This window comes from Lissotriton vulgaris, chromosome 12 (genome assembly GCF_964263255.1).
Source record: "Lissotriton vulgaris chromosome 12, aLisVul1.2, whole genome shotgun sequence".
NCBI lineage: Eukaryota > Metazoa > Chordata > Amphibia > Caudata > Salamandridae > Lissotriton > Lissotriton vulgaris.
Window position 1 is genome coordinate 340,831,978 of NC_141700.1, and position 12,041 is coordinate 340,844,018.

Sequence of the window (12,041 nt, forward strand, 5' to 3'; positions counted from 1 at the left end):
TTTACATGTGTGACGGGTCAACTTAATCCTTTAGGGGTATTTTGTTCCAGGTTTTTGTCTCCCCTCACTTGTTTTTTTCCTTATCATAGGGTGGGGACATATCACATTTTATCTATTAGTGTTTTATAAAGGTTGATTTTGATATATATGTACTAATGAACTTTTTCTGGTGGTTGGATAATATGTCTCATATGAATTTTATGTATCAATGAATTATCTCTTTCGAATGTATACGTTCCTTTGATCATTATTTATGTAAGTAATTCTTGTGATTTTGGATCAAATATGTTGCTGATGAAGTAACAAATGCAGTAAAATAATAAAAAGATAAAATATTTTTTAATATATATATTTGTTTATTGAATATATATATGTGTTGTGGTCCAAATATATGAGTGCCTTATGTGTCTTGATTGTGCACTGAGCCCGGTGCAAACCTTTTTTTCAATGAAGACGGCTGATAGCCAGAAACCGGTCCTAGAACTGGGGTGGCTTGGAGAGCAAAATAAAGATGTATTAAACCCAGATCTGTGACTGGTGGTGAATGTTTTGCCATTGTGCAATATTCCGTCCATCATCTTATTTGTTTTGTTGTTAACCCTATGTGGGAAAGGTATGCCCAAACGTGGGTCCCTTGCTCACTAAGCCACTGGAGTCAAGCTATCATGTCTGAAGACGGCTGATAGCCAGAAACTGGTCATAGGATGCTTGATTCCGGTCCAGGGAAGGCATGGCTTGGCAGTTTCGGCTGGACTGTTCCCATGAGGCACAGGGTCAAGGCTGATTTGTATAAGGCTATGTCTGAACTGGGGTGGCTTGGTGAGCAAAATAAAGATGGATTAAACCCAGATCTGTGACTGGGGGTGAATGTTTTGCCATTGTGCAACATTCCGTCCATCATCTTGTTTGTTTTGCTGTTCACCCTATATGGGAAGGGTATGCCCAGACATGGGTCCCTTGCTCACTAAGCCACTGGAGTCAAGCTATCCTGGCAGAAGACGGCTGATAGCCAGAAACTGGTCCTAGGATGCTTGATTCCGGTCCAGGAAAGACATGGCTTGGCAGTTTCGGCTGGACTGTTCCCATGAGGCACAGGGTCAAGACTGATTTGCATATGGCTATGTCTGAACTGGGGTGGCTTGGTGAGCAAAATAAAGATGGATTAAACCCAGATCTGTGACTGGGGGTGAATGTTTGCCATTGTGCAACATTCCGCCCATCATCCTGTTTGTTTTGGTGGCTAGATCGGAGCATAAGATTTAGGTGGAAATATGTGCGCCTGAGTTGGCTGATTTAGAAACTCCGCTTTTTTTTTAATAATGAGGCAGATATGTTTCCCGAGGTGCAGGGTTCACTATGGGGGCTAATATTAGAGGGCATGTCCTTTTTATCATAGTGAAGGGGCATGCTGGATGCACCGGTGGGACACCCGGTAGAAGAGACAAATGCGCAGTCATATTCCTTGTGTATGTGCATTTTTACACGTTTTCCCTACTCTTCATCTTTTGCTTTTGAACATAGGTTGTGTTCCTTAGAGCCCCTCCCGCCTGACGCCATTTCGAGTTTAATCTCGCAATAAACTCGTGAGTTTTAGTATATGGTGACCTGGGGCTGGTATGTCACTTCTGTCGTTGGATTTGAACATATACTATGAAACAGGCGCATGCCTGACACTATGTATGCCAGCTGAAGTTACATATAAACAACTCTAGTAGCAGTAATGAGAATAAGGAAACACGTCTATTTTTTAATATTTGGAACCACAATGTGGAAAGGGGGTATACTAATTAATTAGTCAGATGCCTATGGAGGCATTAGAGTATGTTTCAATGTAAGGAAACTATACGTGATTGGAGGGTACGTTTATTCAACATTTTAATATTGTTATGATATCTGTTTGGGTCAGGTTTCTAGAATTATGTTTATCACTCTGCGGTATGTAGATTCTGTGTTGGCGGAATTCCCTCCACATGGGCCAGATCAATTTCATCACCTATTACCTCTTTAGTGCCTGACTAAGTTAAGGGGGTTTTGAGAGAGTGGGACGGATAGACGTCCTGAAAAAGACCGACGTGACCTCTTGAATAGGGGCACTATTTGGTCAAAACATGTTGACTTTAGCAATTTAAGGAGGGGTGTTACAGGATCCTGATTTCCTCCCTTAACACTACCATCCTTCATTCAATTTTTAATCCTGACCTTGGAACCTATGAATAAAGGTATGCCAGGTATCCATGAGCCAGTTTTAACTTCACTAGCTTGACTGCACTTTGTTCTATCACTGTACCCAGTCTTGGGCTAACACTTTCTGTTGTGAACACTGTTTGTCACTCGTGAATTTGTTTCTATCTTTGTGTTTTGTGTTCCCCCTCCCTATGCTCTGCCCTGTGCGTGGCTACGCCAGGGCGTTTTGTAAGCAGACCCGATGATGAAACATGTCACACACATTTGTGTGTGAGTGAGGTCAGTTTTTCAAAACACATAATTGTGCCACTGCTTGTTTTCATCCTTACTTGTGGTTGTTTCCTCTCCACCCCTTTATGTGAGTATTATGTAGACTTCTGGAGGTTCGAGGTGGTAGAGTAGTGGTTTGACCCTCTCCCCTTTCTTATGTGAGACAACATTGTCTGAGCCCATTCTCCGTTCTTGAGTTGTGTCCTCAAGATCCTCAGCATGTCTGATTTTTAGACCTGCTGCCTTCTTTTTGGTGAATTGAGGTATCTTGATTTTCTGAACGTGATGATCATCTTTGGACCTCACGCGTTCATCCTTGTTTTCCGATCGTCCTCTTCTTTCGGATTTCTGTGACAAAGTCTGAAAGGTACGAGAGGAACGTGTATCAGTATCTTGATATCTATCAGGTTTTCTCAAATTATCCCTATTCCTGAGGCTATACCACCTTTCAGAGCTGCTTTTGAGGAGACCTACCTCTGGAATGAGAACGCTTCTCTTTAGAAGTTTGTTCGGTGTTTTCCCACTTCTTTGTAGAAGGCGTAGTAGTGTTTTTAGAAAATACCTTTAACTGTATTATTCTATTACATTTTGTATATTACTAAGTAATTCATCATCCGACATTGCTTCAATGTCAGGGTCAGGTGTGTAGGCGGCTAAGGCAGACCATATTGCTCCTGGTCTACCTAGTGGACCGAGCCTGGTAATGTGATTTAAATGTTTTAGGGCGCCTTTAAACTCATGCTCCTGGTACGTGAGTGGAATTTCAATATCCTCAAATGGAATATATTCCTCTTGTGGATCATCTTCTTTGTAGAAGTGGAACACATGTGTTATTGGATTTGCTTCTGGGAAGACTATCCATGGATAGAATACCTCTGTCTGGTGATATTCATGTGCCTCTATCACAAAAACTGCCCTACCACCTCTTGATGTTAGGCCATGTTTTATAAGTTTTATCGTGATGGCTTTCCTTAAGTTTAGAGGAATGGATATAGCATCCTCATCGGTTTCTTGAAAACCTGTTAGGTAAAAAGCTGCTGGATCAGCCGCAGCTCCACCGTTCTCGGTGTTGTTGCCGTTATTCAACATTGTTTAATGAAAATTGCATTGCAAGTTTCAAGGAAACAAAGATAAGGTGCACAATATTTTGGAACACTGTATCCTTCAACGTTGAACAAACCAAAAAGCTAATACATAGGATTTTTCGTCCTACTCAGCTATGGTGGATATTATCCCTTTACCCACTCCAGACGTCTATTGGAGTATTACGAAAAAGGGGGTCTCTGAGAAAGCATGACTGAGTTGCTCCTGTGTCTAACGTTAAATTAGTGCCTTACCAAACCGTTGGGCGGCATGTAGTGTAGTTCCTATATTCTCAATAGGCTGTGCGCATTGGATTAACATACACTAAAGATTTGACATAGGACTGAGGTCAGTTTGTCCCTATTAAGTATACTAAACTTAATTGTGTGTGCCAGCTAGCGCAGAGGTCACTAGAAACTTTCTCGAGTAAACAAGAAGGGATTCCTTTCTGACAACTGCATCAACATGAAAAATTTGTTTCCGCAAGAATCGAAACATATCTTCAGAGCCATGTGAACAATAGATAACTATTTTACCTAGTCAATCGTACATGCTTCGTTTCTACAGAGTTTGCACAGAAATAAAGAGAAGGGCATTTTAATAAAAAGGGGTTTATTGAACAGTCTTCTTTCTCATGTAAGAGAGGTGAGCTGCTACAAGTGTTAGGCAGAATGCAAAGTATAATGCGTACAGCATAAACAGTAATATAAAATAATACTGTAATAGCATTGTCTGGTGCTATGACATATAAAAATACATACATAAATAACACAGTCTGAAATACTCAACTGGTGCTTCTAAAATATGCCTACCCTGTGTACCTAACCTAGGTCTACTACGAGGGAAGAAGTAAGTATTTGTCTTGAGCATAGGTTTAGTTTTGCCAAGAATTGCCAAAGGTTTCTCTAGGTTCTAATCAGCTCCAAACCTTAGAATGAGAGAGGTTGGTATCTCTTTCACGGACTCAATTTCCCAACCCCTGCAAGGGGAGTCAGAAACACTGGTGCTGGATTTCTCAACAGAGGATGACAGCTTCTGATCAGTGTGTCAACTGGAGAGTTGGCTTCCTTCGGCACTTGCTGTAGCGAGCTGAGTCGTGCAAGTAGGTAGTCGAACTGCACCGAATCACACTGTGCTTTGCTATAGCAAGTGAAGGTATATTTATACCTTGAAGGTGTTTAGGAATGCCAGCTTTGACATAAAGTGGGGCATATGAACATCATGAATGAAACCCTAAGGAATAGATGTTCAAGCATAATAACTGAGTTCTTGGAGAAATCAATATTCAAGCAACGGGAAACCCCTAACGGCTTAAGAGTCTGGTTTTCCAAGAAATCATTGTGACATCGATGAACGGATGGAAGTAGCCATGCCTGCATTTGGGCAGCATGGGCTATGCATAAATAAGGACTGGATTTCTATGCTTATATAAGGGCAACGAGAATTGTATCTATATAAGGGCATGAATCAGGAAATGCATACGGAATCTAAAATCGAACACAACCGGCTACCGGTGAGTAAGCGGGTAATATTCAAATCTTTGTGCATATTCTTTAAGCCCTTCATCTTGAGGGTCCAGAATCCATCAAACAGCTCTTTCAACAGTACATCCCTTCTAGGACTTTAAGTTCCTCTTCCCAGGCCAATCTGGTTGCACCTAAATTTGAAAGAGCCACCTGGGGAGGCAAGAGCTTTGCAGTGGCTACTGCCAAACTCTGGAATTTGATGCCTCTATTATGTTATGTTATGTTAGTGGTCTCTTGTATAGCGCATGACTCACCCTGGGGCATCTCAGTGCTTACCCAACAAAGATATCCCAAAAGAACAGAATTCCAGAAAGCTACGTTTTAAGTTGCTTTCTAAAGACCAGGTAGGAGGTGGATTTATGTAAGGCCTCTGGGAGAGAATTCCAATACTTGGAAGCTATATATGAGAAGGCTCTACCGCCAACGCGACTACGACGGATGCGGGGTGTCTTCAAGAGGGCCAAGGAATTTGACCTAAGATTTCGGCCAGACACCTGTTTGCAAAGTTTATTTTGTAGGTAGCCTGGGCCATTTCCGTTAAGAACTTTAAAAGTGAGGCAACAGGTCTTAAAAAAAGCTATTTTTTTTTACTGAAAACCAATTAAGCTCTCTGAGCAAAGGCAAAGATGGGGACCCCGGGTGGTTTAGGACCATCCTCGCTGCGGTGTTTTGGATGACCTGAAGTTTGGCTAACATGGTATCACCCACTTCTGCCAATAGGGCGTTCCTGTAATCAAGGTGACTCATGACCATCGCCTGGACCACTGTTTTACGATGTTCTAATGGCAGGTAGGGGAGTATTCTGCGTAAAAGGCGAAGGCTGTAGTAACAGGAGGCAGTGATATTCTTAATATTGTCTTTCGTAGTCAGTTTGTAGTCCAATTGTATTCCAAGGCTTTTTACTGAGGAGGTAGGACTGGGGGCCACACCCAACTGGGATGGCCACCAGTCAGCCAAACAGATGTTAGTGGCTTTCACGAGGATCATAAGCTCGTTTTTTTTCAGGATTAAGTTGGAGACAGCATTGTGTCATCCATTTTGAAATGGCAAGCATTCCAGCTGAAAGGCGCAATCTCTCGTCAGTTAGTTTAAAACCAATTGGGAATATCAACTGGGTATCATCGGCATATGATACTATCTCGAACCCGAAATATTGGGCAATCTTGGCCAAAGGAACCATATACACATTGAAGAGTGCGGGGCTCAGGCAAGATCCCTGCAGCACTCCCTTATCCAGCAACATTTTTTTAGATCTAAACTGACCCACGGTGATCGTTTGTCCTCTGTCCGATAAAAAATGTTGAGCCATTCCAGTGCTCCATCCTCAATACTGCACTCTCGTAACCTCTCCATAAGCAGTCGATGAGAGATAATATCGAATGCTGCGGAGAGGAAAGGAGAATATGTATTGTGGACCCTCCTGCATCATGAATTTGTCTTATTGAGTCTGTGACCGCTAATAAGGCTGCCTCGGTGCTAAAACCCTCTGAAACTAAAAACCTTTAAAAATGTATCTATCTTTTGTAAGGGTCTTAAAACATGTGTTTTAAATTATTAGACCAGCACTGCTCATTATTTTTTTATGTCCTTCCTCTGACATCTGGCTTTATCCTTACCCTGGTCCACCCTCTGGGAGCCAGCGCCTAGACACCAATGGGTAGTAGTGCGCTTTAGAAATCTTTATTTCATTTCCAGTGAAATTCTGCACCTGAGATAACTATAATTTACACTCCAGCAATGCACTGATTATAACTTCAAATATTACATCACTCAGGACATGGTCAGTGACATCACCGATGACATCTCAAATAACATCATTGATGACATCATCAAGTGAGTGTAAGTATTTTTAGGGGTTTATGGGGGTTAAACATATATACTAACCTACTACAAAAGTTAAACTTTTATATTGGTGCACGACTACTGAGTGATACTACTTCTAACATTTATTATGTGAGTTTCTGTGTGACTGTATTCTTGTGCGTATGGGTGTGTAAGTGGCTGTATGTGTCTATAAGTGGGTGTCTGAGTAGCTGTGTGGGTGAGAGAGATGCTGTGTGAGTGACTGCATTGGTGAGTTAGTGCGTGTTTCAGTGATTATGTGGGTGAGTGAGTGGCAGTACGATTGGCTCTATGGGTGGATTTGATCTTTTGTTTAGTTTTTGTGATATTATTGTAGTTGATACTGTGTGTTTCATTATTTTCTATATCATGTATATATTAGAATAGCAGACAATATTTTGTGTTTGACAGGTATGTGTTCAATATTGTTACTTTTTTATGATTTTGTCTGCTAGATTTTTGTTATCGATATTTGTGTTTCTTTTGTTTTGTATAGGATGCTGTGATTTTTGTAATCTATATTATTTTGATTATATTTGCTGAGTCAATATTGTTTTATATGATATTCTATCATGTAACTCAAAATGTCTAAATGGATAACTGTTTAGCCAACCATGGCCAGGTTCTCAGGATTGGCTCACTATTCTTTTTCAATAGCCAGAAGATTGATAATAATGTCCACTGTGTCAATGCTGCGCCACCATTGTACCTGGGATCCCCAAATTGTACCTGAGGATGCCCCGTATGTCAAGTATGTGCCACCATTGTGCCAAAAGGCTGCAAAGATTGCCCATTTTGCCATGACTGTGCCACCAGCATGCAAGGGAACACCAACATTGTTTCCAAGAATCTCCATTATGTCATGAGTTGTGCTGACAATTAGGCCTGAAGGAGCCAACATGGAGCCCCATATCTCAATAACCACATATCTCAAGGTCTACATGCACCAAAGTACAGACTCATTACCGTGTACACATGCACACACACTCACAAGTGCACACTTACATGCACTGAAATACTAAGTATATAAGCTGTTGCTTTAGATCTCCCCACATACAGTGGCAATGATCCAGCTGTGTGACTCAACCCACAATGCACCATGTCTGTAATCTGTCACAGCACAGATCTTGAACCAGACTGTCACATCCCTGGTGCTGCCTGCTTTACCAAGTGAGGGCTGGGGCAGTTACTACAAAAAAACACATGTTGCAATGAAGAGAAGCACTTAGCTTTCGAAACTTGGTGACAGACAGTGAATTCTGGGCTCAGACAGGGCTGGCTGGATCGATATGCATGGCACCAGGGGAGGGAGGTATAGGTTCCTTTCATTCTGCATGCTAGGACCAAACTATTCATGGCCTACCTCATCAAGGCAAATTTGATCAACCACTAGAGGTATCTTTTTAGGAGTCTGCAGGCCAGTGACAGAAAGAACTGAGAGAGGCTCTCTGCCACTTGGGAGAATATTTACCCGAAGCTAGTGCCACTGCAGTGGTGGCACAATTAGTGTTCCACGCTGCTTCATATTTACAAACTGATGCATTAGGACCAATGCGTCAGTTTGTAAGAGTACAAAAACAACTGGAGAGTGATAGAACAAACCACACTTAAGAGGAATTATTAGGCGTGATGAAAAGGGTAGACAGAAGGTGAAGGAGAACCAAAGAAAGGTTTTGTAAGAACCCTCACTCACCACCTAGTGGTGACATGCTTCATCACTGGGTTCCCACTGGAAAGACCTAGCGTCTTTCCAGTGTGCTACAACGCCTGTTTTGCAGCAGAGCTGGTTGTTGTGAGTGTTGAGGGTGCCAACAGGAAGAAACCAAAAAGTGCTATGTGAGTGCAAATTAAAAAGTGCGTAGTTGTGACAGTAAACTATTTTATTCAAGGTCCAACTAGCACTGGTTAAAAACAATTTTAAGTGGAAACTTAGGGAAGGTCTCAATAATTAAAGACACCTAGTCCACTGGGTGAAAAAAACTGGTCGACATGTTTCTGCTATTGGTGAGCCCAAGTCGCTCAGCTTTCGTCAGGACCAAAGGACAGTGATCCTCCGGTGGTATGCACACACTAAGGTGCACCCAACCGTGAGGAATGTTGTGTGAAAAAGGATTTAAAATATTAGGAAAATTGTTCCAAAAATAATGGCGGCTTAGAGCCGGTTGTGACCCAGGCAGCCAGTCGCTGGGGTCAGTACTTTTAGAGGAAGACAAACTCTCCTCATGGGCAAAATGCGGTGGAGGGAAAGCTTCCCGTCGCGTTTATTACCGCTGACGACTACCCACTCGGGACCTGAATTCGTCAACACCACGGCCCGGAAGTGTACCTGCACCAGATACAATGTAGGTAGGGTAGGCATTCCCATGTTAAATGTCACATTGAACTAATGCAGTGAAATGTACTGCTTCACTCTGTAAATTGACTGCATCAAAATCCCCACACCTTCTCAAACAGGCATAAGAATTGATTCAGGGCTTTTAACATGGGACTCGCCTCTTTGTTTGACACATTGCTGGAGTTGCGTCAGTCTTACGACCAACTTCAGCAATGCATCTCTTTAGCGCCTAAAGATGTGCCAGAATTTCAGCTGGATTATGAATCCTTATGCCATGGAGCACTGTATTGTAAATACAATGCATCAATGGCACTGTTAGGCCATTTGTGGCAGGTGCAAGAAATCTGACGCATAGATGCCGATGCATCAGTTCACGTAACTATTCACCTTAGTCTGTAGCCTAGAGCACCTACCACGTGACGGTGTCATCACTAACGTCATATGACATGACTGAAGTCCCATACCACTGTCTGGGCCTGGAACCAAAGATATGGTTTCTTTACAGAATTATGGAATGACCTGTCTCCCTCATGTGTTGCTCCAAGCAAAAACTGACCCGCACACATTAGGCAGTGGGTTTGAGAGCAGGAGCGGCCTTTGCAGGTAAGAGAGGTGAAGCCGTGTTAGAGAGGGATTCGACAGAAAACCATGAGAGAAAACTAAATAAATAATTATTTTTCCCTAGTTGTCGTCTGTCGAAATCCCCCCGCCCCCCGTACCCCCAACCAGCCCCAGCACTCTTATCTGCCGGGAACGCGGCTGGTTGAGAGACGTTGGAGACACGTCATCTAAATACTTTAAACGTTCGTACCAGATGTGAGCATTCGTAATGTGCGATGAAGGTAATCAGAGGTAAAGAAGACCGAGAGGTACTCGGCATCTAGTCAGGCCACTCACTGGTTTTGATTCTGTGGCACAGAAAAATGTGTTTATGGCTTTAGTTCTTATTATAGTATTTTGTTCAAAGCTCTAAGTGGATGGTTCGGAGTTTAAATGGCTGGTTCGTTCCCTGCATTTGGCAGTCCTAATAACCTACGGTGTTATTGGAATGGGTCTTCACATTTTCTCTTATTCAAATGAAATTGACGACCAATCCACAATCGAAAGCAAATAAGTTGAAAAAAATGACAATGTATGTATTTATAGGGAATACAATTTAATTCAAAGTTCTAATGCACTTTTTTTAAAGGTTATTTGAGACTTTTAGTAAATTAGTAGTGTTGCCACTCAATAGCCAATGCACCCAAAATTACCAAGAGCATTTTGCAGTAGACTCCTTCCATCATATAGTGCAATAATTCTATCCTATTAATTGGAAAGGGTCACAGAAGCCCTGGGCCTACATTTGCTCTATGCCCTCGCTATAATCTCCATTATAATTCGAGTGTTTTTTTGTCTGACTCCTACAGTGAAGAAGACCCTTTGAAGCACAGCTAGGCATAGAACCCTACTCGAAAACTGCGAGAACCTGTAGCTTGGCATACCCTCAACGGCAATGCCTTAAGGAGTGAAGCCTCGCATTCCGTACTAAAAAGGACACAGAATCCATAAGTGAACACACTCTGCCCTACCAAATTAAAAACTAGTCCATGTCTGCCTTTCCACCTCCCATCTCGGCCTGATAGGCTATTTTGTTCATGTCATCCCACAATAAAAAAGGCTTCCTCTAGGGAACTGGTGCCTTTTATGGATGCACCCCAGCGATGTCATAGCACTTATTTATTGCTGCTGGGATGACAGTACTAAAGGGATTTGCATATTATAAAAGCATAATTTCCTTTAATGAAAGATTTGATTCCCTTCATACTGAAACTGGGGAAATCCAATTCTGGTCTTGTTTGAAAGGTGTGTCCTCCTACTTCAAGGTTTGTATCTGTGAAGCAATTCCTTGAAGACAGGCATCAGTGCACTAAACTGATTTAGAAAACATTAATGTATTAAAGTGCTCTAATGCTGAGTTACTGGTATTGTTTTATGGACGAAAAATGGATGATTGACCAAGACATTTTTTCCGAGGCAAGACAAGGCAAGAAGACAAGGTCCACATTTTCAAAGATGACCATGATCGTGGTCTGAGGTGCAACCATTTAATATATCACGGAACATTTTAAACCTGCCACATGTATTTCTTGCCACTGTGTCCATGCTGCCAGGACCCGGGAACGAGACCAGAAATACACCAGCAGTAGGAGCCGAGTCCTCCCCGCCGCCGCCTTCCTCGATCAGAGCGGCCGCTGAGCGGGGGGACTTCAACCCCCAGGAGCCTTTGCGGGGGCGCTCCCAGTGACGACGCAACAGGTGCCCGGAGGCGCATAAAACAGCAGCGCCCCCGGAGCGCTGTGGGAGCCCACACAGAACATTTTAAACCTGCCACACGTATTTCTTGCCACTGTGTCCGTGCTGCCAGGACCCGGGAACGAGACCAGAAAGACACCAGCAGTAGGAGCCGAGTCCCCCCCGCCGCCGCCTTTCTCCATCAGAGCGGCCGCTGAGCGGGGGGACTTCAATCCCCAGGAGCCTTTGCGGGGGCGCTCCCAGTGACGACGCAACAGGCGCCCGGAGGCGCATAAAACAGCAGCGCCCCCGGAGCGCTGTGGGAGCCCAAACGGAACACTTTAAACCTGCCACACATATTTCTTGCCACTGTGTCCGTGCTGCCAGGACCCGGGAACGAGACCAGAAAGACACCAGCAGTAGGAGCCGAGTCCCCTCCGCCGCCGCCTTCCTCCATCAGAGCGGCCGCCGAGCGGGGGGACTTCACTCCCCAGGAGCCTTTGCAGGGGCGTTCCCAGTGACGACAC